The sequence below is a fragment of the Balearica regulorum genome, chromosome Z (genome assembly GCF_011004875.1).
Source record: "Balearica regulorum gibbericeps isolate bBalReg1 chromosome Z, bBalReg1.pri, whole genome shotgun sequence".
Classification (NCBI taxonomy): Eukaryota; Metazoa; Chordata; class Aves; order Gruiformes; family Gruidae; genus Balearica; species Balearica regulorum.
In genome coordinates, this window is record NC_046220.1 from 6,386,691 (window position 1) to 6,414,228 (window position 27,538).

The 27,538-nt window shown below is 38.5% G+C and overlaps 1 protein-coding gene across 3 annotated transcripts in view; it reads left to right on the forward strand.

Moving 5' to 3' along the window:
- Positions 1–27,538, forward strand: part of EDIL3 (EGF like repeats and discoidin domains 3) — a 271,141-nt gene that overhangs the window by 80,200 nt on the left and 163,403 nt on the right. The gene's annotated exons all lie outside the window — the stretch shown is intronic.

Below are 27,538 nucleotides of genomic sequence, written 5' to 3' on the forward strand. Positions count from 1 at the left end.
AACAGTTCCCTTTGGTGTTGATTGCTAGTAAATGTGTTGTGAAAATATGGGCTCAAGTCAAAATTGGTGAAAATGCTAAGATAATGGATATTCATAGAATCATAGAATACCAGGTTGGAAGGGACCTCAAGGATCATCTGGTCCAACCTTTCTTGGCAAAAGCTCCATCTAGGCAAGATGGCCCAGCACCCCGTTCAGCCGGATCTTAAAATTGTCCCACATTGAGGAATCCGCCACTTCCTTGGGAGATTATTCCAATGGCTGATTGTTCTCACTGCGAAAAATTTTCCTCTTCAGTCCGATCAGAACATCCCCAGAAGTAACCTGCACCCATTATGCCTCATCTTTTCCATGTGGCTGCTTGTAAAAAGGGAGTCTCCATCGTCTTTGTAGCCACCTTTTAAGTACTGGAACGTGGTGATGAGGTGTCCTCTAAGCCTTCTTTTCTCAAGGCTGAACAAACCCAATTCTCTCAGCCTTTCTGTACACGGCAAGCTTCCCAGTCCTTTTATCATCCTGGTGGTCCTTCTGTGCACACCCTGACAATGTTGTTGTAGTTCTCAACAGGTATTCATCTGCCTTTCCATCTCTGGTACTCTTCACTTTTGGTTTTGAGCAGAGTCAGAAGCTCACAGTTAAGCCAAGGGAGTATCTTGCTCCACCTACTTCCCTTAAAGGGGATGAACTGTTTCTGTACTTCCAGGAGACCATTCTTGAAAAACTTGCAGCATTCACTAGCTCCTTTATCCTCCGTGGAAACTTTCCTTGGATTTTCTCCCAGCTGAGCTCTGAGTGAGCTGAAGTTTGCTCTTCTAAAATCTGAACCTTTTTTCTTAGTACTAACCTTCAGCGTGCTCAGCAGGATCCAAAACTCCAGAATATTGTGATCAGAGCAGCCAAGGCTATCACTAACCGAGATATTACAAAGCAGGTTTTCTTGGTTTGTGTGTAACAAGTCCAGCAGTGCCTCACTCCTGATTGGCACATCTAACATTTGCGTGAGGAAGCAGTATTCTACACATTCCAGGAACTTGAAGGATGACATGTGAGCTGCTGTATTGTTCTTCCAACAAATGTCTGGGTAGTTGAAATCACCAATAAGAACAAGGTTCTATTGACCCAAAGCTTGCTTAAGTGACCCAAATATTGCTTCATTGGCCTTATCGTCTTGGTTTGGAGGTCAGCAGCAGATATCTACTGTAAGATCTCCTTGGAGATGACCCCTCTGATCTTAACCCAGAAGAATTCAATACAGCTTCCACAATTGCCATAGTTGACTTCTATACATTCAAGGTTCTTCTTAACATAGAGCATGACTACTACTCCTCTTCTTCCCTCCCTGTTTTTACAAAGCAGCCTATAGGTATCCATCATGATCCTCCAGTCATGTGAGTTGTCTCACCATGTTCATTTATTCCTATGATATCATAATTTTCTGACTGGACACAGAGCTCCAGTTCCTCCTCTTTGTTCTCCAGTCTGTGTGCATTGATATATATACTCTTGAGGTGGTTGGTCTTCTGATTTGCATCCTGGGAGGCAGCTAAGTAACATTTGTTGGTGGTCTGGTTGGCCAGGCTTATTCCTCAGTTGATTGCAATGGCGTGAGTGTTGCCACTTTGGACCCCAGACCCCCGAATCCTTCAATTTAAAGCCCGCTTTACCAAGTTGACCAGCTTGCTACCAAAGATCACCTTGCCTCTTCTAGACAAGTGGATCCCATCCCTCTCTAATAGGCTACAGTCGTTGAAGAATGTCCCATTGTCATAAAAGACAAAACCCTCACAATGGCACCAGTCAGGAAGCCAGAAGTTCATTTGCATTATGCGTCTATTTCTGGCTGCCCCCTTTCCTCTAACTGGTAAAATTGGGCACCAATGCTTTTTGCTTGCTTCTTCAGAGCTTTGTAGTCTTCCTTAATTCTGCCCAGGTTCCAGCTTGTGGTGTCATTCGCACCCATATGAAAGAATAGCAATGGATAGTAGTCTGTGTGCTTGACAAGTTATGGCACCCTCTCGGCAACATCTCGGACTTTACCTCTTGGAAGGCAGCATATGTCTTGTGACTCCCTGTCAGGTCAGCAGATGGGTGCCTTGGTGCCCCTTAACAGAGAGTCACGCACTATGATCACTTGTCATTTCTTTTCACGGTATCCACTGTGCGCTGCTGGTACAGTTTCTCCTTGCAGACCTTGCTCATGGGTGTCTATAGCTGTTAAACCTGGTTTTGATTGTAATGCTGGAGGGTGGGGACTGAAGCAGAGTCCTGCATTTGTGGGTCACCAGGGTCTAAGATGCTTGATTCTCTGTGGTGTCCACCACAGGAGCATGATTCTGAAACCACTTGTCTATCTCTGTCTCAGCCCCTCCAATACTGCGCAACCTTTTAACTGTTTTCTGCAACACGGCCACCTGACATAAGAAGATCATTGAGCTGTGGACATCTTGTGCAGGTACTTACCTTTTCTCCAGAAGAAGGGTCTGGGCACTTAATTGCAACCTACCATCTGTACTAAGTCTCCTTCCTTACCAATTCCATCTGAGTGGAAACATTAGACATCTCAGGGACTTTCTCTGTAGCAACAGTGGTTTTAGCTCTGAGGCAAGAGCACCATTATGGCAGAGACTTAGAGCACTTCCCTGGGCTGTGGGCCTACAAGCAGGGTGCACAGCCCTTCTCATGCACCCTTCTGCGCAAACTGCTGTGTCTTCTAGATTCTTATTTGCTCGTCCTGTTCACAGCACTCCTGGTTGCTAGCACTACCTAGGGCCATTTAAATCTCCCGTGGTTGTTCCTGGCAATGCCCAAGCCACATCAGCATTTAAAAATATTACATCAGCATTAGTAAATTTGGCAAGTAATCCTTGAAACACTTTTCCCTTGAGTGACACACAGCTATGTTCATTTAGACTGGAGCTAATATTTTATTAAAAGAACCTCTATATCCGAGTACTGAAGCTGAAATTCATTAGGATAGTGTCACAGAATCACAGAACAGCTGAGGTTGACAGTGACCTCTCGACATCACCTAGTCTTAATCCCCTGCTCAAACATGGTCAACCAGACCATGTCCAGTTGGGTTTTGTCTCCATATAAGAGGTTGTGACGGAGACTCTACGACCTCTCTGGGCAACCTGTTCCAGTGTTTGGCCACTCCCCCAGTTAAAAAAGTGTTTTCTTGTGTTCAGGTGGAATTTCCTATCTTTTAAGTTGTGCCCATTGTCTCTTATCACTGGATACCACTGAAAAGGGTCTGACTCCATCTTCTTTACACCCTCCCATTAGGAATATTTATACACTTGGGTAAGATCCCCCTTGAGGCTTCTCTTCTCCAGGCTGAGCAGTCCCAACTCATGCAGCCTCTCCTTGTACAAAAGATGCTCCAGTCCATTCTGCATCTTTGTGGCCCTTTGCTGGATTTGCTCCAGTATGTCCATGCCTCTCTTGTACTGGGGAGTCCAGAACTGGACACAGTACTGCAGATGTGTCTTACCAGTCCTGAGCAGAGGGAAGGATCATCTCCCTTTAGACCTATTGGCAATGATCTGCTTAATGCAGCCCAGGATGCTGTTGGCAATTGAAAAAGGTGGTTAATACACTCTTGGTTTAGTCAGAATGTATCTTGAAGTATTTTGAAGTATATGACTAATCTGAAAAATCTGCTTAGTACCATTTTTCTCAAGATGACTATCCACAATATTTGTAGGTAGTGGAAAATTTAATACCTTTGTGAAAAATATCCTGTCAAATAAACCCTATCCTGAAAATGATATTACACTTCTTTTTTTTCCATTTGTTATTTGAAAGTAAAAACTGGCAAGGAATGAGTAGTTGTAGTCACACACTAGAGCATTTGACAAAAGAGCAGTGGAACATACTGAGGGGATATTTTATGCATTTTAGTCTAATTAAAAAGATAAATGAAAAACATCCAGGCTCTTGTTGCCAGCACTACTGCTCAAGTTGAGACCTTGCAAAGATAAATAAGGTTTGTGAGCATGGGTTGGTCTGCGAAACACATCCTCAGCCCCTGTTTTCAATTGGAGGGATGAAGCGCTCAGTAGTAGATCATGTTTTGATTAAAAGCTCCAACACCAATGCCAAGCCTTGCATACAAAAATGTTAAGAAAAGCATGCATGTAGTTGAGGTGTGGACTGTCAACCCAGATGCTATTTAGTTGGAAATTCCAAGTATATAGACTCTACTAAAGGCGTGGTGCTCCAGAAACAAGACGGAATGCTGCAGATCAGAGCTGCCTGAGCAGTGGTACTGGAAGGGAGGCATCTCCTATGAGCCACATTTCCACTGAGTTCCTGTCTGCAGCTGGCCAGGATTTTTCACCCTTACTTTAAGGGGTGAAGAAGAGATAGAAGAAGGGATAGAAAAATGTAAGAGTGTTTTCCCTAGTAATGTGATGTGTTTGTGGCCTGATATGTTTTAAACTGGCTTCAAACAAGTAGGTAGAATAAACCAACTATGTTTTGCCAGATCTGCCAGTAAAATAGGCAACACATAAAAATCTGTGGAGAGCTTACATTAACAGCCAAGGAAGACTGCTCTTTGGATAGGCACTCTAATGTTGTCTGGAAAAAGAACCTTGCAAATAATTCAGCCACTTTGAAAGAAAGAGGTCTTGGTGGACAACAGCTGTAGCAGATTAAAACAGCTGAATCCAGTATATGACACAACGAGATCTAATGGAATAAATATTCTGGTACACAACTTTATGCATATTTCACATCCATTAGTACCTCTAAAGTAGTCCAGGTGCCTGTGAGACTTGCTGACATCGCTGCTAGGCTGTTTGTAGTGAAGTTCCACGTTATGTTGACTTTGTTGTTCAGTGTTGTTTATTTTTGGTTGGTGAGGAAGGATCTGGAGGTCTGTAGTTTCTATAAGGCCAGGCAAGCACTGGTCAGAACAAAGTGGAATTTTCTGCAGAGTCTCATGTTATGCTTTTCAGATGCCTATCAGCTGCAGGCCAGACTTGGCCCGGTCCTGGACTCCTTCATTCTATATAAGCTTGAAGAGCTAAGTGTTTAAAATAGCTGTCTCACCATTTTTTTTTGTGGTGTTTTTTTTTTTTAATTTGTGTGTTTAAAAACATGTGAAACATACATATTTTATTTTTTAAATTACTAGTAGATTGTTAGTACCCTTAAGAGAGTTCCTTGTATTAGATCATTTTTGTATGCATGCCATTTTCTTTGCCAAATATTAAATCAGAGATCTGTATGTTCTTATCTGACTTAAGAAATTAAGAGTTGCAGAGCTTTTTATATTTGTGAAATACACTACTCATTAAGAATTATCAGTAAGGCTCAGGGATTAATTACTGTTTTGCTACAATGAGGTGGTAGCTTTACAGATTCATTTTTGTGTTCCTTTAATTTCTTAGGTAATGTAAAATAAATAGTTTTGATGTTTTTGAGGAGACCAGACAAACTAATTTCTCATAAAATTTAGACTTAATAAATAAATGTTCTTAAAGTACCACTCCCGTGTTCCCATTTTATATATAAATAGTGTGGTCCTGGATTTTTATGCAGAAGGATGTGACTCAACAGCATGGAAACAACTTACTAAAATAAAAATGCCAGAAGGAAGCTGACTCTTTAGCTGAAAAGGCAAATTGGTCTTTAATGAGATGATAATTCTGGCATCCTAGGAGATTCAGATTAGAAGATTTTAGACTTCTTAGGCGAAAAAATGATGGAAAACCTGGTGGTGTTCAGGTTAATGCAACTTCTAAACACAGTGCAGTTCCAGAGTAAAAGAAACAAAAATTAAAAGCTAAATATTGAAACCTAGAGACAGATGGACATTACTATTGTTTCTTTCTTTTCCTAAGTTATTTTCCAGATGTTTTTTTGCAAAACTATTTATAGAAAGGGCTCATTAAGCACAGCAAAATTCATCATGATTTGCTATCACATTTGATTACCATTTTCTCCCCATGTATGTTTACTTATTTAAAATAACGAATTAGGGAAATAAAGAGATGCAATAGTTCATTGTATTGGGTGGCAAGGTTTTGGTAGCGGGGTGTTACAGAGATGGTGGCTTCTGCAAGAAGCTGCTCATAGCTTCCCCCATGTCCAATAGTGCCAATGCCAGCCAGCTCCAAGGCTGAGCCCATCAGCAATGGTGGTAGTGCCTCCACAATAACATATTTAAGAAGGAAAAAAAGAAAACGACCAAGAGGAATTGCAGCTGGAGAGAAGAGTGAGAAGATGTGAGAGGAACAACCCTGCAGACACCCAGGTCAGTGCAGAAGGAGGGGAGGAGGTGCTCCAGGTGCTGGAGCAAAGATTCCCCTGCAGCCGCTGGAGAAGACCACGGTGAGGCAGGCTGTCCCCCTGCAGCCCAAGGAGGTCCATGGTGGAGCAGAGATTCCCCTGCAGCCCATGGAGGACCCCAGGCCGGAGCAGGTGGAGACACCTGAAGGAGGCTGTGACCCCGTGGGAAGCCCACACTGGAGCAGGCTCCTGGCAGGCCCTGTGGCCCCATGGAGAGAGGAGCCCATGGCGGAGCAGGTTTGCTGGCAGGACTTGTGACCCCGTGGGGGACCCACGCTGGAGCAGTCTGTTCCTGAAGGACTGCAGCCCGTGGGAGGGCCCCACGCTGGAGCAGTTGGTGAAGAACTGCAGCCCGTGGGAAGGCCTCCCGCTGGAGCAGGTGGTGGAGGACTGTCTCCCGTGGGAGAGGAGGGCCCCCAGGCTGGAGCAGGGGCCGAGTGTGAGGAGTCCTCCCCCTGAGGAGGAAGGAGCGGCAGAGACAGCGTGTGAGGAACTGACCCCAACCCCCATTGCCCGTCCCCCTGTGCCGCTGCCGGGGAGGAGGGAGAGAAATGGGGAGTGAAGTTGGGCCGGGCAGGAGGGAGGGCTGGGGGATGGGGTTTAAGCTTTGGCTGTGTTTCTCATTGCTCTGCTCTGATTTGCTCAGTCATAAATGAGATGAATTTTTCTTTAAGTTCAGTCTGGTTTTCCCGTGACGGTAACTGGTGAGTGATCTCTCCCTGCCCTTATCTCGACCCACAAGCTTTTTGTTATACTTTTTCTCCCCTGTCTAGTGAATGAGGGCAGTGATAGAGTGGCTCTGGTGGGCACCTGGCCCCCAGCCAGGGTCAACCCACCACATTCATAAACCCTTTTTCTTATGTCCAGTAACAATTATTCTTATGCTGAGAAGCACAAGAATGAGAGTGCCCAAATGTTTCTCCGAATAAATGTAATCTTTCTAACTCGGAAAAGTTGCTAATAGTAGCTCAGAAATTTGTTACTGCTCTGTAACTCTGATGCCTTTGTATGATCCTTCCCTTTGTATTTAAAATCTCTATTATGTCATTTGCTTAAAGATGCAAAATCTGACCTTTGCTGTTTAGCACTCAATTGCAGATCCAAAATTCTCTTAAGTGTTTAAACCAATATGGAATAATGTATCTACTCTACTCTCTTACCATTTTTTTCTGTGCAGCTCCAGAATACTAAATGAGGTTGTTAAGATTTTAAAGTGGAATATATACAGCTAGTAGTGTCTTTAACAAATATACCTTGTTCTTAAATATGTTAAAGACTGAGAACTGTTAGTAGAAGTGAGGACATCTCTGAATGTAGAATTGTGGTGGTGTACACCAAATGAGATTTTTATTTCCCTTTTTTCAGCAAAGGAGTACCCACAGAATCCCATTTTACCTGGGTAAGGGGAATAACTGAATGTTTTAGATCTTAATTGGTTTGGTTTGTTTTGTTGTTTGTTTTTGGTTTGTTTGTTTTGGGTTTGGTTTTGGTTTTGGGTTGTTTGCTTTTTTTTCAAAAATAGGTGTAATTACAGGAACTTCCTAATAAATTTATGGTTGAAAGTTTATCCTATTAGGCTACTGAATAAATGCAGGATTTATTGCAAAGAGTAAACAAAACAGGGGAATTATACAAGGTAATCTAATAAAATGGGAATCAGAATTTGAAAGACCAAAGTTCATTATCGAACTTCTATGAAGATTATCAGTCAAAATAACAGGAAGAAAAAAGCCTTTTCAGTTCTCAGAGAAGCACTTTTATTCGATAACCCTTCAGCGTAAGTTAATGAGATGTTGGGGTAATCTGGATAATGAATGAACTGAAATGGTGCTGCTGTATCCCAGTTCCAGCTGGCTCAGAAAGAGCCATCGAGAGGTGTCTCACCGTTCTTACCTCATGGCAGGGTAAGGTCAGCTTTTTGTCTGGACTTCTTGCTATTTAGTCAGACGTGCCTGAGCTGCACCAGCCCATGTCAGCTGTTACTAACCAGGCTGAAGGACACCACCAGTTCTTCTCCTCTTCCTCCATTACCTAGTAAATTGTCTGGCATGGTGGTTTTGGGGGTGAAAAGACACTATATGCCACGTGCTCATCTTTACATGCACCCATGGCTGCTGGATCTTGGCACACATGGGGAGAAGTACAGCCACTCCAGCGTGGCACTGGGTGTTATTCAGGATGGGTTTTCACACTTCAGCTATTAATGGCAAGATGAGTCAGGCTTCCTTTTTCTTTTATTTTCTTTTAAATTTGGCCCCAGAATAGATAACGAGGACTTAAGTGAAATGCTGACTAAATGAAGCTTATGAATAATTTCATTTAGAGATACTCGGAATTTTCATGTTGTATCACAAGTGTATAGCTTTCTCAATTTGATAATGCTATAAAATAATGATTAGTAATAATTCAGTCATATTTATGTTATAATATTAATGACCAAAATGATTAGGGCATAAGACTCTGTGCTAAATTATGATTGTAGAACCAATATTTCAAATGTATCACTTGAGCTGAACACCTGCTTGAGAATTACCATTGGACCATGAGTTAGGAGAGTCAATATGTTATTTCCTATGTTTAAAAAAAGTAGTCAATGAGATTAAAACTAATATTATCAGCTGGTTCTCTCTGACTATATCTATAATATTGGAATATTAATTTGAGGTGCAAACTCTCCAGTCATCCATACCGTCTACATTTTGAATCACACACTGGACTGATTCCACTGTAAACCAGGCAATTCTGAAGTCTGGAAAAGCATGTGCAAAGGGTTTACTTGGACATGAGCTTGATTTTTTGTCTCTCAAACTAGAAAGGGTGAGGTAGAATTCAAGCTACATGATTTGGTGAAGCCACAGTTCAACTTCCTTAGTATTTATGATTCTATTCAGTTTATATGTCTCTTCATGCATAATTGGTGCAAATATGCACAGGTCCATTGTTCTGATCTATACTTTTGACAAATATCTAATTCAGATATGCATTAATGCATCCAAAAGTTTTAATGTTTTTTTCAAATGGATGAGTACAAGACATGCATATATAATCTACTTTGTTTATCTGTCCATATGCATAAAACTCTGATATCCTACACTTATTCCCTCCTCCTTTCCTTACAGACTAGCAGGGGTGGTCAAAATAGCCTCAAATATTTCGGTTTGCCATACAAGCATTTTCTACATAGAAAATGGGATACAAATCCTCATGGAGATGCTCCAAATATTGTATTTCAATTCATATACACCACTTTCTTGCCCTCCCTTTCTACATCAGTGCATCCACACAAACATGTAGTGTTGCAGCAAGATGTGTAACTGTCCTCTGGGTAATGCATTTGTTACTCCTTTTACCCACCAAAAAAACCATGGAAAGAAGTACAAATTGCAGCTGTTTATCCCATGTAACATGCCTCACTCAGGAAGATGGTGTTAGGAGCAGTGTGCGTGTGCATGGATTCAGAGCTTCTATTTCAGAGGGAAAGTCCAAGATACCTGCAAATGCCAGAGTCCTTGCTCTAAATCCTAACCAGTATGTTTTGTAGTTCCTCATGGCTTTGAACAGCAATAACTATTTGGCTTCTGTGGAACTATGTTTCCTCAACTGGTCTTTCTAGCTACAAGTGTAGGAAAAACTAGAGAGGAAAGAATAGCTAGTACTGTGGTAACTGCCTTAAAATTAATTTTTCTTCTAAATGCACTCAACAGTTTTCACAGAGTCTGGTGCCTATTATGGTGTAAACAGAAAGAGGACAGAAGTAAAGTTTCTCTTGTCCACCCAGGTATCTGTGTTTCTGACTGGAGTGATGCCCATATTGTGCACAGTGTTTCACTCTTCAATTTAAATCTGGAAGAAAAAGAGTTGGCAGCACAAGACAGACAAAGCACTAGCCAGAATTGAATTGATTCTGCTAAATAAGGGGAATCTATGACAAATCAATAAGTCAGGTACTCTATAGTAGCTTAGAGGTTTGCTGGTTTCTTCACTGTACCAGAGGAGGACTGGTTTTTAACCTGAGTTGCAACACTGGCAATTCAGTTAGCTGTTAGAGGTCTGCCAAGGTGTTTGCATCCAGTAGAAGCTAGCTCATACAAAGTATATTTTTCAAACACAAAGAAATTTTTTTTTCCAAATGCAGTATAAGTAATTTCTATTATGTATTTAGAAAGAGACTGTTAGAGACTATTAAGAGAGGAAGAGGTACTAATGGTTTGTTGTGGAAAAAAAAATAGAAGTGATATAATGGCATGCATGTAAAAGATTAACAAATGATACAATAGAATGCCAAGTATTGGCATTTATGTCTATATTCAAATTGTGAATTCTTTTGTTGTTGTTGTTTTATCTTTTAATTGACTCCTGTGTTTGTAATGCTAACCTTAGGAACATTTGCTGGCAATGACCTGATCTCATTTCAAACCTAGGCTAAAAGCAACTACACCTTCACAAGGCTAAATGAGTTGGTTATGAATCAACAATTAATGTGCTTTATAAAAAACAAACTAAACAAAGTAAAGCAAAAAAATTATGGTAGTCCCCAAACTGCCAGACGTGCTGTAGCAAAAGCCACCAATGGGGAAAAATATGAGCTAGGTATAGTCTCATTCTCCTTTCTCTGGTCTGGGGAGTTGTGGGAGAGGTTCGATCCAACCATATGAAGAAGGTGTTGCTGTGGGATCTTGGGCAAAGAGAGCACTGCTTATCCTCTGAGAGAAAATGGAGGGAGTGGAGGCTGGGACTCACCAAAACAACTGATTCTCAGATGTTAGGATACTTAAAAGAATCCTTCGTGCAAATGTTTCTTAGCTTCAAGTTTGTTTTCACCTGGAGGAAGGGGCATGCACATTTTAAGCTGTACTGTTTCAGAAGTTTATTCTGAAGAAATACCTCCATTCCTTGCTGTAACTCATAAAGGATGAACTGGTTTTGTGGCTTCTGGCAGCTTCACCCATGCCTATGAAGTTGCACTGGGGAGGTCAAAGAAAGTGTCTCCAAAGTTATTCGGCTGCAACATCCAAATGCTGCTTCCTGTTCAGTGTTTTGCTGTGTGGGTGTCAGCGAGGCTTTTCACCAAGATGTGGTGAACAGTCATGTGCTTTGATATTATGTCAGATGGAGAAAGACCGACATGGTGATCCTAGAAACAGTGTGCCATGAGATGCAATGCATGGTAAGTGCCAAGAAAGAGGGTAGCTGAGGAAAAGGTAATACATTGTAAGAAATGTACCAGAACAGGAGAACTGAGATTTTTTTATGTCCAGTTCTTCTTCAACATGATAGTAACATATGCATTCTTTAAAAATCACTTATTTCCTAGTTTATTTGCCAGTTGTAGTGACTAAGAGTTTAGGAAGAATGAAAAGCTCAGTTCCAAGATGTTTATGCGCAAACCAACAAGTTGCATTTAACTAAGGTGAAAATTAGATTCTCACTGAGAACGTACAGTGACTACAGACTTCAGTATTTTGGGGCTCAGTGGAATATGCTTGTCTAAGTATTAATGCTATTTAAAAGGCACAATAAAACCCAAACCACACCATTTTCAGATATTCAAAACCACTTCTCATGTTTAGTTCTGCACACAAAAACCCTGTTCTCATGGTAAATGAGTCCTTCCACTACATTAACCAGCTTTCTGCTGCTGGGACAGTATGAACTAATAACATTCCTACAGTGGCAAAGAGAGTTATCATCGTTAGTAGGGACTCTTAGCTACATAGATATGCCTAGGCAAAAGTCCTGAGAAGTTGTTGCAGCCCTGTGCTGGCACAAGATCTGCATGTGCACAAGAAAGATCAATGCTTGTAATAGAATCGTGGATCAGACCTTAAAGCCCTGAGAAACAAGTAAGAAAAATATTTTTTAACAGCTGAAAATCAGTGTGTTAGATTACTATTATCTAGAAATATAAAACACCATATCCAGTTCTGAATATAGCAAAGTAAATTTGAATTGACATTAGAGTAAACAAAAGGCATTCTTGAAGATGTCTTCCTGGGTTTCTCCATGTGTAAGTAAGGTGGTGGCAGTGTGTGAAATAATACAAAGACAGAGACATGCCAATATATTTAAGTACAAATGTACTCTTGTTGATAGACAGAGAGAGACATTATGTCTTGATTAAAAATTAACAATTTCCTCTCCTTCTTAGGAAGGTCAACTTTTTAATCATCAGTTATATTATTCATTATGAACAGTCTAATGAGGCCAGAATTTGGTCCTGTAAGATTAATTTTGCAGATAGGAAAACTGCATTGTCTGTCATTTGATTTATTCAAAAACATGACTGAACAGACTATAATTTATAAGGAGAACTATAATGGTCATAAAAAGAAAATATTTAATTTCAGCTTCTGCTTTTCCTGGCATGAAATAAGAAACATCTGCAGGAGTCATTAGCTCATAGCTGAACAATACATTAGCCTAAGTCAGCAACAGAAGTAAGCAATGGATTAACTTTGTCCTCACTAGTGGTGTCGCTGGGATCAGTCTTAGTTGTGTTAAAACAACAGACCCTGACCAATGTAGCATAAACAAAGTAATTAAATATATCAATCTGAATGCAAGTGGTGGATACTCCCAAAACACCAGTACGTTCATCACTTGCCCTCTCAGGGTGGAGGAAGGGACCTGAGCACTTTCAAAGAATCAGTAATCCAAAATTAAATCAATTAATTATGTTTCAAGTATTACAACTGAATATATGAATGCCTAAAGACCATGAAATAAAAAGTTTCCTAAAATAAGGAATGTGAATATTAAACTAGCAGGCTATGAGTCTTGATACCATCTAGAATTGGGATGTGTTAAGCATTTCTTTCATGCGTCTTACAGTTAAATACAGAAAGAATTAAATTACACAGTTCTCGTCTGGCCTTGCTGAAATCAAACTGATAGCAATACTTTTAGAGAAATATCCGAACCTTGTTTAGGAAAAGAAATATTAAAACTACAATAATCTAGTTAATCAGAATTGAATTAAAGGGCATATTTTTAATATAATTTCATTTGCCACTGAATTTAATTTCATACTCTGCCTGTAACAAATAGTATTGTATCCATGTTTCTCATGCGCTGTGTTCATTCAAAAATGGTCCATAGTAACTCCAGTCTTCTTCTTTGACCTGTCAGACCTAAATCACATCCCTGTTTGTTGCCTACCATTTGCCTTTCTTTCCAAATTTTTGTGTCTGCTTCAGCTCTATAGAGACCTATGATGTTACTGAATGCCTTTGGCCTGCCCAAGGAGAAAGCTACATTTTCTGTGCTAAAGTCACTTAGCTTGGTGGGACAGGTCTTCCTGGAACTGGAGAAATCTACTGGTTGGGTGGGAGAGGACATGGGACTTGAGGGTATGATGGGCGTGACTTAACGAATCTAGTTTGTTTGTACCTTTACAATCCTCACTACCATATCTGAATACAAAGGAGACAATTTAGCTTTTTAAACACAGAATTTTTTTGATGTCATTACACAGCATGTGGTACATGAAACACAGTGTCAACGGTCTGTCTGGAGAGAACTGGAGCAGCAAAGAGAATGAGATTAACAGAAACCAGAGTGCAGTACGGTGAAACATAACAGCAATGGCCTACCTGGTGAGAACAAAGTGATGAAGAGTGCATGATTAAAAGGAATCAAAGCTGCCTAGCAAAGCAGCTGAGTAGTAGCACAAAAGAAGTGGAGGAAAATGATTCCACAGTTCAAGTGAAACTTCAGGAAAATTAAGTTTTGTGGATTAGTAAGTGGCACGTGTAATCTGTAGGACTATGTGATCTGTAGGACTACATATTTCCACTCTTTGGGAATACAGAAAGCCTTCAAGAACCTGGAGATGGGTCCTTAAACCTGTTGTCAGGGCAAAATGGTGACAGAGAGCTGTGAATACAGGTGTCATGCTTCAGGGAAAGTAGAAAAATATACACAGTTTATGGGATTGTATGGTAAAAAAAATCATGCCACGCCATTTGTGTAACTACACTTACAAAAGAAACAGTGCATTTAGTAACCAGTGATTTGAGTATTTTCCAGAGAACTGAAGCACATTCATAATGCTTCATATTGTTTTTTAAACATAGGTACGCTAGAAAGTTTTTAACAAGTATTCAGGGTCTATTATTTACAAGCATGCAACTTGAATAGAATTGGATTTCTGATTAGCTATGATAATTCATTAACGGTAGGACCAGAACAGACCATTAGGAAATACAGTATGACCTCCTGTAAATCACGGTGTGTCATCACACCCAAATATTGCTGAATAAAGTCCAAAGAGTCAGACTAAAGCTTTGCATTTCCTAGCAAGCTGACAAATGTGTTATACACAGAAAGAAGAGGGAATTTTAGAATAGGGAATGTGATGACGTGAGAGAAGCCCAGCTGATCTAGTTGGCAGTCTCTGCTCTACAAGCAGCTGGCAAATGCCATCATTTTGATTATGCATATTTCAGGGTATTTTTTTTTTCCTCTGACCATTTACCCGACTATCACTGTGATACAATACACAGTTCCACCTTCACCTAGAAACTTCACGTCATGTATTGAGGTGAATGCCTTCAATTTACTTCAATTTATTATCTTTGTCAGAACAATGTATTTAAAAATAAAACAATAAGTTTTTCAGCATCAGATTTTCTATATGTAAATAGTGCTCGGGTGGTTCTCTGTGTTTCCATCACCTGAGTAACAGAACTCTTTAACCCTTATTTCTGATTATTTCTAGTGTTTCCTGTTCTGGTAGCATTTCTAAGGTGTTAATTTTCTCTTTCTTTGATATTTTCAAGTCTTTGCTGAAATGTAGGCACAAGAACTGGATACCTTAATCCAAATCTGCTTTAGCAGTGTTATATGAAGCAGCAAACTAATTTTATGGGGTTTTTTTAAGATTTGTTATGTCTCTATATCCAGGAATCTCATTTACTGTAATATTTACTCCTAATATTAAAAAGGAGTGGGTGAGATGACGAAAAATGGACTGTATGACACACAGTAAAATAATTCTTTGATCAGTGGGTAAATATAGATTGCTGATGAGAAATCCATGGAGCAAGAAAAGATTAATCTGGCATGCAGTCATATAGCTGAGTCATTGTAATGTAGGCAACTGGATATTGCAAGCTATACATAGGACTGTGCAGAGTACACTATCAACACTGGTCCCAGCTTCAAAGAGGAGGAGAGTGCGAGTGAGTGCATTCAAAGCGTAAGGTTGTGTAATTCAATGTGATGAGCTCCCAGAGAGAAGCTGAACATAGAAATAAAGTTTCCCATAAATATTCCAGTAGTCATGTTGATGAATGAAAGGATGAGTAGTACGAAACCTCACAGTATTTTGAAATACACCAGAAATGATCAGCAGCTTAGTGTCAGGGATAAACTGAGGGTTCTGCTTTGACCCTGGACAACTGCAATAGTTATTTAAAAGCAAATATTAGTACTGGTTGTTATCCAAATAGTGTGCCCTGAACAAAGTGGGTAAGAAATGGTGAGTTCTTCTGGATTGTTCTGACCATCTTCAACACAGTTTTGGAAGGTGTTTCTGAATATGGACTCTTTGTGGGTCCAGATGCATCCCTGGTTAACGTAACAGCAGGTGCAACTGGCACTATGGCAATGGTATTCTTACTGAAAAGATAAAGGAAAAAGCTACCTATGATAATGATATGAGGTGGTGGCAACCTATAAATATAATTTTATTGCAGAGCAGCAGCAGATAACAGGCTCATACTTGCAAGAGGTGATGCAGATCATTGGACATATATGAAATATCCTTTTGAAAGGCTTACGAGAACCTTATTCACATTTTGGCATAGGAGAGCTGGAAGAAGTTTGATATATGAACAACTTAAAGAATTAATGTCATTAGCATCATAGTTTGGAAACAAATCCCCAAACCACAGTAGTGATCCAAACAATTTGGGATACTTAGTCATGGAATATCCCACTTGAAGATGTACACACCATACAGAAAAAAAACAAAACAAGGAAGTTTATATCAAGTAAAAAAATCTAATTGATTTACAAGATTTCCATCAGGAGCTTTTTTGAAAAGTAATTTGGACTTTTTTTTTAAAAAAAGGAAACATCCCTTTTATCACTATGCAGTGCAGAACAAACAATACAAAAAACAGACAAGAAGTACCCTTTAAAGGCTTCAAGGTGACTAAGAAAGGCAAAAGGACTTTCAGAAGATGAAGGAGAGGAAACATGGACAGAAGAGTTTTGGTTTGCTTGTTTTCAGTTTACTGGTTCAATTTTTATGGATAACATGGATTTAGCATTAACTTCTTTCCTCCTTAATGTTATTAGGAAACAAACATCATCTGCCATTCTCTTAGTTTTTACCAAGTCCCTCAATCCTCCAAAGTGACTGTCACGTTTTAAGTTGCCATATAAATCGGGTGTAAGACTATCTGAAGGAAAAGAAAGCTCATTAAATTGAGCTGTCCTCTCCCCTAAGGAGCACAGAAGCTTCTGCCAGTATAAAAAAAAGGAAGAAAAAAGACCCTCTTCTGTGACCTGATTGATCACCTTGATGCACAGTGGCCAACCACAGACCTGCAACTACTAATCTTCCCCAGAATTGTGATGCCAAGAGTGGCGTGAAGGCAGAAGAATTTTGCACTGTAATATGTTTTGGAAAACAGCTAGAACCTCATTAATCTTCTCATCATTGAGGTGTGCATTTGTTGTGGCAAAATGGTAGCAACATTTACACTATCACTTTCTGCTGGGAAGGCTTGACCCAATTACAGAGGAATTATCCTGGAGTTGTAAGCTTGGATTTTGTCCTGGCTAGACTAAACTCCACTGATTTCAGTGGACTTTCCATCTGCATTATATAGGTCTGAATTGTCCCTTAGTGGTGTGAGAGGCCATTTAAAAAATTCTTAAACTGCAAGATACTGCAGTAAAAAAAGCACATCCAGTAGAAGGTAATATAAATGTGTATTTGATTGATTTATTCCAGGTCACCAGGAGACAATACATTCAGTCAGTCACTTTTACGTTTATAAAGTGGATCTCATGTAAAGACCTTTGTGTGGTGCCAAGAATCAATAAGAAGATACATAAGTGAAGGAAATTCAGTCAAATACTGGCTGTTTTGCTTTAGTCATTGACTGCAGATAGCAAGCAGACATTTTGCTCTATCAGCCTACAGAAGGAGGGCATGTATGTATGTATATATGTGTGTGTGTATTTTTTTTTTACATATATAGTGTGTGATTTTGTCCTTTTAATGCAGAGTCATGGCTAAAATTCACTAGGTTAAAACATCTAATATTTATGAAGTAGAAGAATTTGCTCACCAGATGAATAATTCATGATTTTTTTATATGTCTACTTCTTTAATATATCTTGTATTTAGTCATAATAATCTTTGATGTAGAAAGCTCTTGCAGAATGCTGTACATAGTAATTAACACAGACTTTAAAATACATGGTTTAATTTAAAATTTAATATTCTAGTGAATTTCCTTAAGGGGATTATTTTCTGTTCAGTGAAGTCATCATAAAATTCCTACTGGAAAAAAAAAAGGTTTTGGAGGGGAAAAAATTATTTTTGTTTGACAAAATATTGTGGGATTAATTTTTGTCTTTTAGTTAAGTCAGTGGAGTTATTTCAAGTTTATTTTGTTATTAGATACTGGTATTAGATACTACGTGGTGTTAATGTTAAGAATGCTGTATAAAGTTGAGCAACTGAAAATGCAATAAAACTGCATCTGTTAGCATTATAGGCATTTAGATTGCCCATCTTTCAACCTGAACTTTTTTTTGCATGAATATTAACTGGAAAATGCCATGGGGGCCATGCAAATTATTCATGAATGTGAATTAAATTCGGAAGGAATTTTTTACTTTAAAAACTAACACATATATCTTTGACCTAAAAACTAACAGAACACATATATCTTTGACCTAAAAACTAACAGAAAAAGGTTTAACCTAAAAACTTGGGAAAATATTCATTAAATTTTTTTTTTTTTTGGTGAGACAATGTTTATTGATGTCTAATTTTGATTTTTTTTAAAAAAATATTCCAAGTGTTGTAAAATTGTTGGGGTTTTATTTTGTGTCTTAAAAAGGTTGAAATTAAGATAAGGTGTTTCATTACAAGAATGAAAATCTTATGTTTTCCCAAATATAAAATTTTTCACTTCTGCTTAATATATACTTTTTTTTTTCCCCCCCCCCATTAGGTGAGGGAAAAAACAACAAAAGATTATTCTTCAGGTTCTGTCCTGAAGAAAGCAATTATTGATGGAGAAGACAAGCTAGTAATTTCCTTTGCCCTAGTGCACTTAACTGTAATGAAAATCAGTTGCATTCCAGTCAAGGTTTTGCCAGTAGTTCCTCCAAGTTAAGTATGTGAGCATCTGCCTGTCATTTTCCCAGATCTCCAGAAACATACACTTAGAGCACTTAAATGTATTTACCTTGAACATTAGAGATTAAGACTATGGATGCAGTAGGAATTTTTCCATCACTGTCATTATAATTAGTCCTTTAAATGTAATTTATTTCAATAATGATAGTGTGACAGTCAACATGTCATAAAATGCATGTTAGATCACTATGTAAAGAGATTGAAGGGTGGCAAATGCTTAAAGGATAGAAGTTGAGTAACTGTAGAAATGTATTTTGTTTCTCTCCCATTGCACAGCTTTCTGTTAATTGTTCTTTAAACACAATGCAATTCACAGAATCATAGCAGAGTTGAGGGGCAAAGGGACCTCTGGAGATCCTCTGGTCCAACCTACCTTGCCTAAGCAAGGCCATGCAAAGCTCGTCGCCCAGGACCATGTCAGAATAGCTTTTGCATATCTCCAAGGATGGAGACTCCACAGCCTCTCTGGTCATTACTGAATCCAGATGCAAGGATCAAAGTACTGATCTGCATTACTCTGACCTGAACCAGTGAAGTAAAAAGCATTTGAAACATCTCAGGTGCTGAGGAGAACAGATTATATGAATTGTAATCCTTGTTTTTGTGATGGCCTGCAACAGCATGCAGTGGAGATGCGAGTGTGTAGAAGTGCTCTAGACTCCCATCAAACATCAGTTGGAAGGGGGTAGCACAAGGAGAGCTTTTGCCGTCTGTTTGCACCATGGAAGAAGGGAAATCAAAAGGAATGAAGGACGTGTTTTTAACACAGCTCACCAGAACCTGACAGCTCTTATTTCTCATGGCAGGAGGTGCTGGTTGGGATTACCTTTGAAATGCACCCACTGGAGAGGGTGGTAAGCATCCTCTGAAAATGCGGAACTCTGCTTCTGACGGAAAGTGCACAGAAAATGAATAAATCTGCTCTGAGGAACATATGGAAAAGTAGGGGTGAGGTGGGTTTCAGAAAATCCATATACTCGGCATGAAAATTTAAAAAAAAAAAAAAAGGCTCAAAATCCATAGGCCTGACTCCTACACTAATGAAAACTGAAAGACATGGAAGAGCACCAGAGTGCTGACTGGTTGCTGCTGTGAAAATGCTTCTTACAAGGGTGAAGTCAGAGAAGCAGATGAACTTTTGACTTCTAGTGGCTTTATTCGTTAAGATAAAAGAAAAATCAATGTAAATTATCTTGACTTGTTCATGAGAAAAAGCCTTTAGTACTGAAGTTTTAATTACTTTCTAAAAAATTAAGAATAGTATGTAGATGACAAATTGAGGGGACAAATGCAGCATTTCTGAGAAGAATAAAGAAATCTTACACCAGGTGTATCTTTTTACCTCGTATCATCATGTTCTTGCTTGTCTTGTTTCACTGCATATAGCAAAGTCATGTTAGTGTCAGCAAGAGAGAAAAACATCTGTTTTTACACTTACATTTAAGCATGTTTCTCTTTCGCATTTCTGTTTGTTGAAATACAGTTGTCAGCAAAGAACTTTGTGTTCTCAGTAAAACCAGACTAGGGCACACTAATTTGTTCAAACTACCCCAGCTTTAAAGTAAGCTTCTTTGTCACTTGTATTTTAGTGCAGAACAAAGTGCTAGGTTTGAAAAGGTCCAGGTTCAGTATGGCCTCTGCAGATATCCTTAGATAAATAGATATTTTCCATGAGTCATTGTCGCTGAGATATAGTAATAAATTCCTTCAGATCTAGACGAGGGCAGTGTTTTATTGAAGCTGAACATTAGTGATACTCTTTTGCCACAGTCTACATCACACATATTTTTCAACATATACTTTTCAATGTTAAACAATAATGGATTCAAATATATTTAGGTATTTATTCCAGTTTTACTGAAGTTAAATATAAACCCAATATTATCTACAAAGGTAATAGGTAATATAAAGGTAATATAAAGGCAATATAAACCCAATATTATCTACAAAGGTAATCTTCTTTTATTTCTGTCCAATCAGAAAAGTTAGCAGGAAATACTGGTATGTCAGTCATTCCTTAAGCAGTATGTTCCAGTCTCCAAAATTTACCTGGGCAATCAAATTATTGTTTTATTCATTTAAAAATATCTGCTTTGCATTTCTTACATCAGGGCTCAAGTCTTTGCTTTTCTATACCTGTATTGATGCCTTGTAGTTTTATGGTGGGGTATTTCTTGTTCCTTATTCCTGAAGTTACTAAAAAACAATTAAAAACACATACCGCACCAAAGAGATATGTCTCCCTGCATGCAACTCCTCTAATGCCATTTTAGCTGCCATCTGCTCCTTTGAATTCACCTCTTGGCATGTTACACAATTTGCAGCTCAAATTTTCTGTGTTGAAGATTGTGTTGCATGGAAATTATCTCAGTAAAGCAGTATGCTGGCCCTCAGGCATTCTGAAAAGAGTACTATAGACTTGGATTTAAAAAAAAAAGTTAATTCTTCTGTAGGGCCTATGAACCAAGCAAGGCATTTGAACTGACAACAGTATGCCCCAGTCCTATGCAGCTTTGTTTAATATATTGTAGAGTATTTTCTATGAAAAAGTGACTATTGAAGACTTTTCATTTCATTTTGATGCAATCTGAAGACTTTTCATATGGTGATAAAATTGTTGTCTTTTTGTTAGTTTATACAGCTTCATTCCCCAGAAAGGATGGCAGTACAGTCTTTGTAACTGGCATATTAGAAAATTTGCCAAAAGCCACAAAGTGTTTTGGAAAGCACTAAAAATTGTAGGATACATATTTGTCCTGAAATTTTAGGGGTTTAAAGTTGTTGCATTTTCCTGTGTGTTAATTGAACTTCCTAGTGTGTATTTCAGTGAGGCAAGCTGGTCAACCTGGACATAATTTGCTGGCAGCAGACTGGCTGGTTGAGATTAGTTTGGGGTAAGAAATGGCTCAATAGTGTCACAGAAAGTTTATGCATTAAAGTTGATATCTGGTGTTACAGGACCATGTAGAGTTGGGGGTTATCTGCCTTAACTGTGATTTTCTGCTTTGTTTTGAGCATTGTTTGTCGTCTTTTGACTTTCCTCATCCTATTGGATGTTGGATATTGGATATTTTGAAGCAGTGCAGTAGTAACTCTACCTTCTTATTTCTGGTGGAAGATTTGATGATGCTCAGACCCTGTTCAGCCTTTACTTATCTCAGTCCCACTTTGTTTCAGCCTGAAATTTTGTACCTTTGAGAAAGCCATGCTCTTCTCCCTTGCACAAAGAGCAAGTGACAGTAGTTTCACATCTTTGAATAAACTGTTCTCAAAAGCAGATCAAACTGCCCTCTCAGTCAGTCTCTGTCATCTGCAGATTGAGATGCAGCACATTTTCAGCCCATGGTACAAAGGAATGGTATATCTGACATGGCACCCAGGTACCTTTGACTTGGCCTGGATCTAGTACTTGGGTATACATCTGCAGTGAAAGAGTTAATCCAGCCACCTGTACAAGTCCAAAACCAGAGTTGAACACACTGGGAGCATCTGGCTTTTGTTGTGCATTGTCAGGTTTTTTTCCTGAGACGGGGAATATCCATGAAATAAAAATTATTATCAGCATTATTACTTTGCAGTGTGATAGATGATGCTATTTTAAAATTCTTCATTCACATAAGAATAGCTGGTCAAATTTCCCTTAAAACACACAAAACAACCAAGTGAAAGAGCTTCAGGCAAATGACTGAAATATGAAAAAATGAAAATGTTTGGCTTGGAAGGTGAAGGTTTCTGTGTGTAACAATGGGGATATCCTGGATAGGTTTTTGCATCCATAAATGTAACAGATGCTACCAGGTACTTACTTAACCATAACTATATTTTACAGCCTTTTTTAGTATTTAAGATTATGCATTTGGATGTTGGAGAATGCTCTTTGAAATTTAAAGAGGCAAAGAGTACTGTACACTGATTTACGGTGTTAGTCACTTAGCTATTTGAGTATGTTTGGTTTTGTACATAAAAGTGCTATGATATTTCCTGATTACATTCTTTGCTCTTTTGGAATATGCACATCTTCTCAAAACTGCATATGGCAGCATGTGTGTGTGTGTGTGTAAAATTGTGTGATATTTCAAGTCATGACAGACTACTCCTGGTTTCAGAATTATGGCTTTAAGTACTGTTGTGCCTTTGGCAGCACTTGAAACCTTGGCAAGAACTGCAGCTAACAACTGAATAGTTGTTTTAAAACTAAATCTTTTTATGCTGTTTTCCTTAAGAACATCCTGCCAAATACTAGGTTCAGTGGGCACTCCATTGACTGCCTTGTTCTACAGAGTTGTAAATGTGCAGACATTAACCGCAAAAATCATTGTCTAATCTTGTCTTCTGCAAAATATAGACTTGAACCTAAATAAATCTTTTATTTCATATGTAAACATGGTGTCATTCAGCACCAGGCCCTGATGCTTTTAAAAAAAGGAAGACTAGTGAGAATTAATTTGCCACCTTTACTGGTTTTTCTAACACTGTCATTTTAAGACATTAGTATTCTAGATTTTAACAATACCTGAAATTTTGCTCAGATACCCAGTTTTTGTTAGAAATCTATTTCTTGAAATAAAATAATGAAGAGAAGAAAGAGTAATTTTTTCATAGGCTTTAAGTGCTTAAGTAGACATAAACCTGTGAGGAGTGATAGCTTTCCTTTATTAAGTGCCACAGGCATTTCCAGGGTTTCTTAATTAATGACTTTATTTTCCATTTAACATCTGTCATCCAAGCAGACTTTTATCAGTTCATAGTGAGTTATCTCCGACATGCACTGGTGAGTTGCCTGGTGTCTTCCTTCTTGTTTTGTTTTGGTTTGTTGTTTTTTTTAAAAGATAGCTGCAAACACAACTTCGTCTGTTGAAGCTAGAAGGAGGCACTGCTGTTCCCAAGGGCCTGTGGATGGTGAAGGATGTGCTGGTGTCCCAGTACTACAATTACAGTTAACACACAGTAACAGAACAAACCCAGAGTCACTGTAAAACTGCAAGATAAAAACCTCTTACTCACATTAACGCATGTATCTTTGACCAACTGGCATAAATGGTGCATTTTCCAGATTCATGGTACGTTTTTCTAGATTCATCAGATTCAGACATCTTGAAAACTATCAGGTCTCTGTAGGGCTAACTAAGGGTCATAATTATTTATATCAGATGTTGCAGTGGCAGCCAGTTGAGTTGGTTGTTATATCTTTAATTGAGATAGCGTTAATCATCTGCGTTGTGGCTTGGAGGTGTCTTTAGCACATTTAACCTGACTGCATGGGACAGAGCGAGGTTGGGTGCAAGGGGAGCGGCTTGTTTCTGCTCTCTGTTTGATGATGGGCTGCCTCATCAGTCATACCAATACTGCCAAAGGGCTGTGTTGAGAACCAAAGAAGATTGAGCCAGTTTATGGAAAAATGAACTGAAGTCTGTTGGATGGGAGCAGGTGAAGAGACAGACTTCTTAAGCGTATATTTTCAATGAAATATCTGTAGCATTAAAATCACATTCTTAATGACTGATGCTGAGCTTTTGGAAAGTCGGTGTTAGTCAGTCTTCATAGCATGCAGGTCCTCTGAGATCTGAGGTTTGATGCTGAGCAGAATATAATTTATTTTTGACATTGCGTTCAGAAAAATGTTATTTGCTCTTGGATCCTACTGTTCACAGTTGGTTCATTTAGATAATTTTGTAGAGCTGTTACATAGACTTTTCCACAGAGATAATGTCATATATCTAAGTTTATTCTTTAATATATGTCTTACATTTTATTTGGTTGTTAAAGGCAAACATATTTCACATTAATATAAATTAACACAAGCCTTAATATAAACACAAAACTAGTGTAATGTGTCATAATATAACAATAATGTGTCAAGGCCAGGTTGGATGGGGCTTTGAGCAACCTGGTCTAGTGGAGGGTGTCCCTGCGCAAGGCAGGAGAGTTGGAACTAGATGATCTTTAAGGTCCCTTCCAACCCAAACCATTCTATGATTCTGTGACACTATAATATATAATGTAGTATAGCACACTGTTACACTGAATCTGCCTCCCTCAAGTTACCCATGCTTCAAAGTTAAGATTTTTCCCAGACCTGTCAAGTCTTCTACCATTGTAACAGAAATAATCAGAGATCTGGCATAGGTATTCAGATACCATCCAAGCATTGCCTTATTACATTATCTCTCTTAAGCTAAGAGAGATAATGTAATACATATGTTGGACAATATGTATCCTGGTATATGCTTTCCAAATCTGCCCATGTTTTCTTGGTTTTTTCTGCCCACTGATGTCATGCAGTATTATTCAACTCTAAGGAAAACATGATGAAGTTTTCCCAAGTGAACATCAGATTTTCTCTAAGAAGATTAAAAACAATGTTTGTGCTGCCATATGTCTTATTATATTTTGTCAATGATGCATTAAAAGGGAAAGAAAAATATTCTTGAAAATGGTTTAAAGCTGCAGAGTAGTTTACAGTTTAAGGTCATGTGATGCTATTTGCAGGCCATGACTTAGAGATGCCTGTGACTGTTTTGGGGGCTTTTTTGTCAAATACCTGGCTCCTCCGTGCAAGTCTTACTGCTCTGGAGTCAGAAGGAGAAAGCCAGGCTGATAGTGATCTACCACTCCGGGTACTGAGTCACCAGCTTATGCCAGCTCAGTTGAGCATGGCAATTCCCACTGACTCCCTCTCCACCCCTCTGAAATAAGTAAAGAAAGTAAATTGCAGATAATGACTATGGAAATGAATCACTGTATAAATAGCTTTTTAAAATAACTTCAAGTTTTAAATCACTGCTGATGGAAAAAAAAAGTGGTGTTGTGTAGGAAATTTTTGGCATGGTAATTTAGTGCATTTACTTAAAGAGTGGAAAGCAGAGTGCTGACATTGCATTTGAGCCAGGATGATAAAGCAAAAATAGTGTATTCTTTGAATATTCAATAGCTTACTGAAGGCTGGTTTTTTTTAATGTGGTTTATCAAGTTATGGGTGGTGAAAGAAGTCCTGGCACATATAGCAAGATCCTAAGTTGATTTGATTGTTTTAAAAAGTGTGCATGAAGTACAAACAAGTTCATAACTGCATGTTCATATCTATTTTAAATATGTCTCTTTAATTTCTGTCTGGGGTTAAGAAATATAATATTGACAAGTAGAACTACATCTTTTACATTTTACAAAAGCAGTTCTCACCACCTCTAGTCTAACTCTGACAAGAAATGAACATAGTCTGTTCCTGAAAGAGCCTAAGCCAGCAATCAAATAGCCAAAATTAATTAAATAAACAGAAAACTAATGTTATTGGCATAGCTATCTTGGCATCTGAATGATTTATTTCAGCTGAGATTCAGCTATCCTATTTTATTTAGATGTGTACCTAAGTGCAGAGTGGTCCCACTGAAACAACTATCAGAGTAATAAGAGAATCCAGTTTGAGTATTCATCAAGTCTAAGAATATTATTCAAATAGCAGTCTGACAAAAAATTGTTACTGGAATTAATATTCCAGTATAATTGGACAATTTTGTTTAACCAGTTTTAATGCACAGTCACTACTATTTTTAATTAATTATTGCTCAAGCAGCAGTTTAGTTTGCAGCTAATACAGATTTTGGGCATCTGTAAAATTTAATAACAGAACTTCTAACTACCTTTCATGTTCTGTTCTGTTTGTGTGGTCCTCTGTGCCACTGGTACCTTGAGAAATTACAACATGCTTGAATGACTTAGTTTGCAGTTTGTTTATTTACTTCTGGTCCTATTCTTCTTAAGATTTCAATACTCGGTTTCTTTTTTTGTGGAATCAGCTGTCATCTTGTTGGTGAACTAATAATATATCTGATTAGTTCAATTTAAAAACAATAGGGTGGTATTTTCTTTTCTTTCGTTAATTGTCTGGAAATCCTCTACTGTTACAAACACATTTTACTTAAATTCAGTAATTATACAATCAAAGAACATGATATTGTAACATTTAAAAGCTTGATGTGATCTTTACATATATACACCTCAAAATGGATTAATCTAGTTTCAAATTGCACATCTAGACACAAAATGAGGAGTTACAAATGGAAGAGTTAGCCTGTTAAGTACCCTGTTTAGGCCATTTTAGATTATGCATTTCATAATGTACTGTTCTTGTAATGTAGCCTTCTTAAGTGTTTATCTAAACACCAAGCTATATAAATAAAAAACACCTATTTACTTCAGGAAACTTTAGCTAGAGACAAGACGGTTGGCTGGTGCTTCACATAGTAATTCATTATTTTCTATCGATTGGATTTGGCAGCCCCCAAAAGAACACCGTGCTACTCTACAATTAGCAATAACTGATGTGTACACGTTAATTGCCACATACAGATGCATATAGAATATTGGACTGAACCAAGGTTTATAGCTAGCCTCAAATGCAGTTGGTGTCTGTTGACGTGTGTTGACACAGCTGTTGGTGCTATGTCTGATGAAGTTGCACTAAAAAGAGGAGGATCTTCCTGCTCCTTTACTAATTTCTCCCAGCGTACCACATGGAGTGATCCCCAAGAGTGATACTGAAGGCAGAGAAGTCAATTTACCAAGTATGGCACTGATCTTTGAGAAAATGTTTGCAATCCTTATCCATACCAAGCACAAGCTCTGAAGCCATCAGGGTGGATCAATGTTTGCTGTGGCTGTAAGAGTGTTGTTTAGTATTCTATTGCTTAGATTCTGCAAGAAATCTAAATTTTAGATTCTAGAATCTATTGTTTAGATTCTGCAAGAAATCTAACAGAAGGAGCTTCCATTTCAACTGATAGGAGAGACTCCTTAAAAGAGAAAAAATAAAAGTATGGATACCTGTGTTTAGTATCTTAAGAGGGTGTCTAT